Source organism: Myotis myotis, unplaced genomic scaffold, assembly GCF_014108235.1.
Source record: "Myotis myotis isolate mMyoMyo1 unplaced genomic scaffold, mMyoMyo1.p scaffold_m19_p_2, whole genome shotgun sequence".
Taxonomy (NCBI): Eukaryota; Metazoa; Chordata; class Mammalia; order Chiroptera; family Vespertilionidae; genus Myotis; species Myotis myotis.
Genome location: NW_023416324.1, coordinates 70,895,407 through 70,904,299, shown reverse-complemented (window position 1 = coordinate 70,904,299; position 8,893 = coordinate 70,895,407). Strand labels below are relative to the sequence as shown.

Genomic DNA, 8,893 nt, shown 5'->3' with positions numbered 1-8,893 from the left:
CAACGATTGAAATTTCTTTTGAGAGCCAAATTTTTTAAACTTAAACTATATAGGTAGGTACATTGTTATTAACTTAATAATTTTGGATTGAGTACTTAGTATTAACAACATGAGTTCAATACACTAATATATTTATGGAATGCCTATTATGTGTCTAAGGCTGGAGATAACATGACATCCTTCTGGAACTTACATTCTAGTGAGGAAGATCAACTTTAAATAAATAGTCACATCAAATAATTGCAGTTGTCATGAGTGCTAAGGAAGGAAATAAACAGTAAGCGAGAGAAGTTATTTAGCAAGGTTAGGCATTTAAACTTCTCTAAGCATATAAGTTTCATTTTATAATAATAAAGCCACCAACACAAAATAATTACAATTCTTAAATTGATGACAAAAATACCTGTAGAATTTGTAGCTGGTTGGAAAAATACAGGTAACTTTATGCTTCAAGTAGGTACATTTGTCACCCGGGTGTGATTTGCGGATGCGACTAGCACTCACCACTGCACGAGACTGCTGACTGACTGGCTCACTCAATTCGTGCATGAATCACGCATGACTCCCCCGCGCCGTGTATCCCGCGGCCCGCCTGCAGCGCATCTCCCGTCGCCCGACCAACACCCCCCACTTTCGAACCACTTCTTCAAAATAGACTTGCCCAGGCCGAAAACTGACTTCTGCGTATGAGCCACGAAGTTTCAATCACACTGTACGTGCATGCCCGCACATGGTATTTTGTGGAAGAGCCACACTCAAGGGGCCAAAGAGCCGCGGTTTGCCAACCACTGCCATAGACAAAGTAAACATTGTAATTTTAAAAGGTCAATTTCAGTAACTACATGAAACTTTTTTTTGTTGTTGTTAATCTTCATCCAAGGATCTTTTTTTTTTATATATATATTTTATTGATTTTTTACAGAGAGGAAGGGAGAGAGATAGAGAGTTAGAAACATCGATGAGAGAGAAACATCGATCAGCTGCCTCCTGCACATCTCCCACTGGGGATGTGCCCACAACCCAGGTACATGCCCTTGACCGGAATCGAACCTGGGACCCTTCAGTCCGCAGGCCGACGCTCTATCTACTGAGCCAAACCGGTTTCGGCTAAGGATCTTTTTTCCATTGACCTTTAGAGAGTGTGGCAAGGAAGGAAGGGGGGGGGGGAGGGGGGGGAAGAGGGGGAGAGAGAGAGAGGGAGAGAGAGACAGACAGACAGACATCAATGTGAGACACACATCCATTGTCTCCCACACATGCCCCAACCAGGGACAGGGATCCAACCTGCAACCCAGGTATGTGCCCTTGACCAGAATTGAGCCAGTGACGCTCTGGAGCACAGGCTGAGCATGCCGGCCAGGGCTACAACCTGCTTTTAATACACCACTTAGAAGTACAGTATGGACTTTTGAATCCACAACAGAGTATCTACCTGGAAAGCACCATAAAATAGTCTCTAGGAAATACTTCCCACTGCTTTTGCTTCAGAATAAGCTTTCAAATAAACTAACACAATGGTTCCTTACTATAAATATAGGTACAAATGCTTTTAAAAAAATACTTTTTTTGGTTCAGCTAATAACCTTAAATCTGCTCTAAATTATTTTTTTTTAAATATATTTTATTGATTTTCCACAGAGAGGAAGGGAGAGAGATAGAGAGTTAGAAACATCGATGAGAGAGAAACATCGACCAGCTGCCTCCTGCACATCCCCTACTGGGGACATGCCCGCAACCCAGGTACATGCCCTTGACCGGAATCGAACCTGGGACCTTTCAGTCCACAGGCCGACGCTCTATCCACTGAGCCAAACCGGTTTCGGCTCTAAATTATTCTAATACTATGGTAGCATGTAAGAAAGAAACAGTCACATTTTTACGGAAAATTTTTGGCCTACCTGCCACAGAACCACCATGAAGAACCTCAAGTCTAAGTCGTGGCTCAAAAAATGGTGATGAGCAAGTTTTTAAGAATAAAGTGCAGAAGCTCCTGGGAAATGCCTGACAGAGGCTGCAGCTATTAACGTATGTTAATCTATAATCCAATCCTATTCCGTGTCCTACGCCCAAGTATGCTTTATTTCAACCAAGCCTATCTTCCTTCCTGTTCTCTGAACAGGTCTGCTCTTCTGTTTCCTCTATTTAATGACGTCACTAGCCTCCCAGGTCCTCAAAACTTAAAATAAACCTCCTTACTCAGTCCTCTCCCCATATCTCTTATGAATTCTTTTTTTAAAAAAACACCTCATCTGAGGATATGTATTCATTGACTTTAGAAAGAAGGGTAGACGGGAGGAAGGGACAGAGAAACACCAATTGGTTGCCTTCCATAAACGCCCCAACCAGGAATCAAAACCACAACCTAGGTATATGCCCTGACCAGGAATTGAACCCGCTACCTTGTGGTGTACAGGATGATATTCCCACCAACAGAGCCATACATATGTATTCTTTTCCTTTTTTTTTTTCTTTTACAGGGGAGAATGAGAATGCAGCTCCCCACTACCACAGACTATGTAGTCGAGTTTGCCACATTTGGGGAAATCACAGGGGTCAGCACACCCGGAGTATAATGGGAGAGCCTCACCCTGAGAAAATCCCCTTCAAGATCATGGTATCTCCCCCGCCATTAAGTATCTCCATGCATTCCGAACATTCCTACTGCTTCTACTACCTCAGCTTTACCTAAATTTAGATTAGTCCTAGCTGGTTTTGCATTACATCATTTCCCTCTAAATCATGCAAAACATTCATGGTCTAATGCCTTCATGAAGTCTTCCCTAATAAATCATTTTTCCCAAACATCCTCTACAGGCAGGCCCTTAAAAGTAATTCTCCCTTCCCTTAAATCCTCTTGCCGCTGGGACCTCTTTAAATAGCTAAACATAGTTATCTTCCCAGTAGAAAACACTAAATGAAGGAGGCAATCATATCTATTTCACATCCTCCCCCGCCCCCCCTAGAGTCTTAACAACAGGCCCTCACATATTGGGTGAGATGTTACTTCTCAACTCCAGGCCTATTCTTACCTTGCTCCCTCCTTCTGAACCAAGATGTTATCTCCTTCAGCAGCTGTTCAGGTTAATCCATCCTTGAAAATACAACTTAAAAAATACTTCAATCCAAATCAATCTCCTTTCTCCAGGGATATGCCATATATTTGGATACCTTTAGTCATACACTGTTCTCAAATACTGCTTAATTGTCATGTCCTAACTCCCCAAGACTGTACATTCTCTATAAACTATAACCCTTGAATTGTCCCTCCCAATTCCATATATTTGTGCTGTTTCTTATTCCACCCTATTTTTGCCAGTCAAAATCCTATTGTCCTTCAAACCCAAATTCAAATGAGATTCTCTTTAATAAGTCCTTCCCTAAAGCCTCTTAGGTTTATTCTACATTCTTATGGAACCTTATAGCAATATTCCATAGTACTTACCACATTTCAACTCAAATTTAGTTGTGTTTGTGTCCTCCAGAATTTAAAATTTCAGAGCAGGGCTCCTAATATTTCATTTCCCTTTTAACAGCAAGTCACAGGTATTCAAAAAATGATTGCTACATTTTAATAAACACCACAAAATGGCTTGTAAAACCATTTTCAGAAACTGAAGCATACAAAAAAAATCCTGTAATACTGAAGTGGATTAAATTGTGTGTCCCCCCCCAAAAGATATGCCTATCTTTTTTTTTAAATCCTCACCCAAGGATATTTTTCCATTTATTTCTAGAGAGTGGGAGAGGGAAGACAAAGAGAAACATCGGAGGAGCCTGCAACCGAGATACATGCCCCGAGGTATGTGACCTTGACTGGAATCAAACCTGGGACCCTTTGGTCCACAGGCCAACGCTCTATCCTCTAAGCCAACCGGCTAGGACAGATATGCCTATCTTAAGAATGGACCTTATTGGAAATACAATATTTGCAGATATGATTAAGTTAACGGTCTTGAAGCAAGATCATCTTGGACTTAGGGTAGGCCCTTAATCCAATGACTGGTATCGATATAAAAGAAAGGAGAGGGAGATTTAACGCAGAGTAAGGATGTGTGAATTGGAGGCAGAACATGGAGTTATGCTAGCCCTGGCTGGGCAGCTCGGTTGGTTGAGCATCATCCTGTATACCAAAAGACTGTGGGTTTAATTCCAGGTCAGGGCACATACCGAGGTTACGAGTCTGACCCCTGTCCGGGCTTATACAGGAGGCAACTGATCCATGTTTCTCACATAGATGTTTCTCTCTACTTTCCCCTCCTCTTTCAAATCAATTAAAAAAAGAAAGAAAATGGAGTAATGCTAATCCAAGGAAAACCAAGGATTGCTGGCTGCTACCAGAAGCTAAGAGAGAGCCATGAATGGATTCTCTCTCAGAGCCTCCAGAAGCAACCAACCTTGCAATCACCTTGATATCATACTTCTGGCCTCTAGAACTAAGTGATGAATTGCTGTTGTTTTATGCCACTAACTACCATACCAGTATGTGGTGACTTTTATGGTAGCCTTAGGTAACTAATACAAATAGTTAAACAGTATACCTTTGAAAAATTCAGAAAAATAAATTTCTTATCTTCACAAATAAAAGCAAAAATAAGGTTAAGAAATAAGCAAATTTGTTTTTAGTACCTAAAACCATATTTTACTTAAACTTATATTAAGATTTTATTTATAGGAAAGTAGTGGCTTATGTTAAACTGAATTCAGTGCAACCTCTAAATATAAAATGTTTTATTTTCAAAGTATACAGTTTTAAAAGTTGTAAAACCAAAGTTATACTCATATATACTATAATTTTAAAAATTCATGCTATTTTTAAAGAGAGTAGTAATGGTGAACAAATGAAGTACTACTTTATTGGTATTTCACTACAATATAAATCTTAATGTTATTCTTAATGGAGGTTTGTATTATCAATGTAATTTGATATTAAGGGTCAATACTTTGTTTATTCTCTATAAAGGATTTAATCCAGTGCTCCCCTTTAACCCTTAGACCATGTGTAACCCTTAGACCATGTTTCTAAGTTATTTAAGTTTTGCTTTTTTAAAAATATATATTTTTATTGATTTCAGAGAGGTAGGGAGAGCTAGAAACACAATGATGAGAGAGAATCATTGATCAGCTGCCTCCTGCATACCCCCCACTGGGGGGTCGAACTTGCAACCTGGGCATGTGCTCTAACTGGGAATCGAATTGTGGCCTTCAGTTTCATAAGCTGATGCTCAATCACTGAGCCACAAGTTTTGCTTTTTTAAGTGAGAGTATGCTTAAGGAACAAATAATTTCAATGAGTGGAAACGAATAATAAATCCCTCTAATTGCAAAAATAAAAATGATTGTATATTTTGTTAATTTTGCTTATCTATAACACTGGTACCTTCAATTAGCAAATAAGATTTGATTGTAATATGGCTGACAACATACATATTTTCTCTAGAAGGGGCCCACAAATAAATATACATTACATTTTCAAGCACATGAGTCTTTATGTTAAATACTACTTTTCAATAAAAGTACAAATTTAATTTTAAAATATTTTAAAAATTATTTCAAAAAATATCAAGAGTTTGACCTTATTGAAACATTTTTAATTATACCTTCCACATACATGCAATAACCAGCTCAGGTAACTTAATTTTACATATTTCCATGAATTATTTAGCTAAGATCAAACATTATTATATAAATTTGGTAAAACTACTATTTTCTTAGAAATTATGATCCTCTGAGGCTTGACATTTTAAATTTAATTGCAGTCACTCAATTGCAGTACTTAAAGTACTAAAAATTAAATTAATATTATCAATTCTTATGTTCATTTAATCTATATGGTCATGGTAATTAGCATTGAATATTGCTCTCATTGACACACACACATCTCCTTTCTATTCCTTTTAGGCTATGTTTATAACTATTAAATACATGCAATAAAACCATGTCAATATGCTATTCTGAAAATGATAATATTCTTATATGACAAATCCATACTAGACAAAAAACTATCTTCTCTTTCCCATAATATACAGATGGCATGAGCAAACTCATAAGTCTTAGATAAGTCAATGGCTTTTCCTATCAAAACTCTCTCCAACGAACTTCATTTCTTAAAACTTCCATGTCTCCTCAAGGAAAAGTTTAACTTCATGGATATTTTCAAAAGGGACAGAAATTTTCACAAATTCTTGTTTTTGTCTCAAATTTTGCATAGGAAAATCTTATATTCCACTAATTCTATATAGGAAATTCTGTATTAAAGGTAAAATATGTTTGAGATCAATAATTATTTAAAACAACACTAATTATAATCCTTCATTAAGACATATTATTAATACTGCATACTGCTATTAGCATTTAACTTCAATTTCCAATTTAATCTTGAATATATTTTAATGTAATTGACTTACTTAAATAAATGGTAATGTATCTAAGATTACATATGCAAATTATCAATTTATATAAAAACATAGCAATGTAATTTCTAAAAATCATTCAAAAAATGGTATTTCTCCAGCAAAAGTAAAACATTTAAAAAACTTAATTTCTTATAAAAAAATTTTAGTGAGCTTAATTTTATCTTCTTAATATGAAAAAATGACTTTTAACTATCCGCTAGACATTCATTCAAATACTGTCAACATTTTTTCTTTTCAGACTTGACATAATCAATGATGGGTTGAATAACCTTGGCTGAACTAAATAACAAAATATAAACTCAATTTTATTTAATTCTCCAAGCCCAAGTCACAAACAAAAGCACTGAGGATCAAACATAAACATCTCAAGGGAGTTCAATGGAAGCCAATAAACATGCACAGGCCACCTGACAATATGACTTCAACACTGAACAAAGTCCTCCAAAACATAGCTAGCCATTTGCCAGTTTCATAGCACTGATCTTGCACATATTTTATGTGTTCTATGAACTCAATGTCAGTGCTGCTCTTGTGATACTCAAGAAACTCAATGATACCATCAAACCAATATAAGAAATGTTAAAGGGAATTCAAGAAGAAGAAAAAAGGGTCAAAAAATAGGAATAAAATGGCAATAACTACATCTTTATCAACATTTTTTTTAAAATATATTTTATTGATTTTTTACAGAGAGGAAGGGAGAGAGATAGTTAGAAACATCGATCAGCTGCCTCCTGCACATCTCCCACTGGGAGATGTGTCCGCAACCCAGGTACATGCCCTTGACCAGAATCGAACCTGGGACCTTTCAGTCTGCAGGCCGACGCTCTATCCACTGAGCCAAACCGGTTTCGGCAACATTTTTAAATGTAAATGGTTAAATGCTCCAATCAAAAGACAGTTTGGTTGAATGGATAAGACAAGACCCTTATATATGCTGCCTGCCAGAGACTCACTTCAAATCAAAGGACACACAGGCTGAAAGTAAAGGGATGGAAAAAAATAGTTCATGAAAGAAAAAAACAAAACAAAAAAACTGGGCCCTAACGGTTTGGCTCAGTGGATAGAGCATAGGACTGAGGACTAAAAGGTCCCAGGTTCGATTCCGATCAAGGGCTTGTACCTTGGTTGAGGGCATATCCCCAGTAGGAGATGTGCAAGAGGCAGCTGATCGATATTTCTCTCTCATCGATGTTTCTAACTCTCTATCCCTTTCCCTCTTCCTACCTCTCTTAAAATAATCAGTAAAATATATATATATTTTTAAAACTGCAGCAAAATTTACCATAGCCAAGATATGGAAATAACCTAAGTGTCCATCAACAGATGAATAGATAAAAAAGTGGTACATATATACCACCTAGTAGTACTCAGCTGTAAGATCTGCAACAGCATCGGATGGGCCTCTTGGGTATTATGCTAAGTAAACTAAGTCAGACAGAGTAAACTAAGTCAATCATACCATATGATTTCACTTATATGTGGAATCTAAAAACAAAATAAACAAAGCAGAACAACTAATAGAACATTATGATGGCTTACAGATGGAAGGTCGGTAGGGGAAGGGGAAGAAAGGGGGAAGGTATTAAGAATTACTAATTGGTAGTTATAAGAAAAGTCATGGGGATGTAAAATATAGAACAGGGAATATAATCAGTAATATTATAATAATTATGTATGGTGTCAGATGGGTACTAGATTTATCATTGATCACTTCATAAGTTATATAAATGCCTAATCACTAGCCTGAAACTAATATAATTTTGTATGTCAATTATAATTAAAACATGAAAAATTATTTAAAAAAGAAATAAACCATGCGTCCAGGACAATATAGGCCCAACATATACTATGTTTTTTTTAGGGTGCTCTAAAATTTACCATTTCTTCTACTGCTTTTAAATCTAATTTACTTTAGGGAATCTACTTGCCTTATCTTTTATTTTGTCCATAATAAATATTAGTATACTTTCTCTATGAATACCGTACTTACATTAAACTCAAACCAAACTCATGTTTCCTAATTGGGCCAGATAAATCCTTGGCCATTCTGGTTGACCAATGATCCAGGAAGACATTAAAAAAAGGCTTTCTAATTAAAAAACCCCACAAACACGATGGTAATTAAATATTAAGGAATAACATTTTTGTTGGGTAAAGTTAAACTTTGGAGGGTCACAAACCATTTACTAAGATTTTCTTGCCCCCCTCCCCGAACCCCATGAACCAATTTGTGCCATTTTAGGGACTATGTTATACTCATTGGGAAAGCATGTTATAGAGTTAAAAAAGAAAAAAAGGATTGAATACTAAAGGAACAGAAATTAGACTAATGATAATGACAACATATATTTTTGTTTTATCCAATATGTACATTTTATCATTTTTTGAGGTTTTGCTCATTTGTTTGCTGGCTTAAATCCAATGGAAAATTTTTCTGAGTGAGATATCACACTCCTTGAAGATGCTTTAAAGTGAGG

The 8,893-nt window shown here is 36.5% G+C and overlaps 1 non-coding gene across 1 annotated transcript; it reads right to left on the bottom strand.

Annotated features, from left to right (window-relative positions):
• Window positions 1-2,475: 2,475 nt before the first annotated feature.
• On the bottom strand, window positions 2,476-2,637 carry LOC118677974. The gene has a single exon (XR_004974673.1). It is a non-coding gene; the product is annotated as a U1 spliceosomal RNA (small nuclear RNA).
• Between the last annotated feature and the right edge of the window lie 6,256 nt (window positions 2,638-8,893).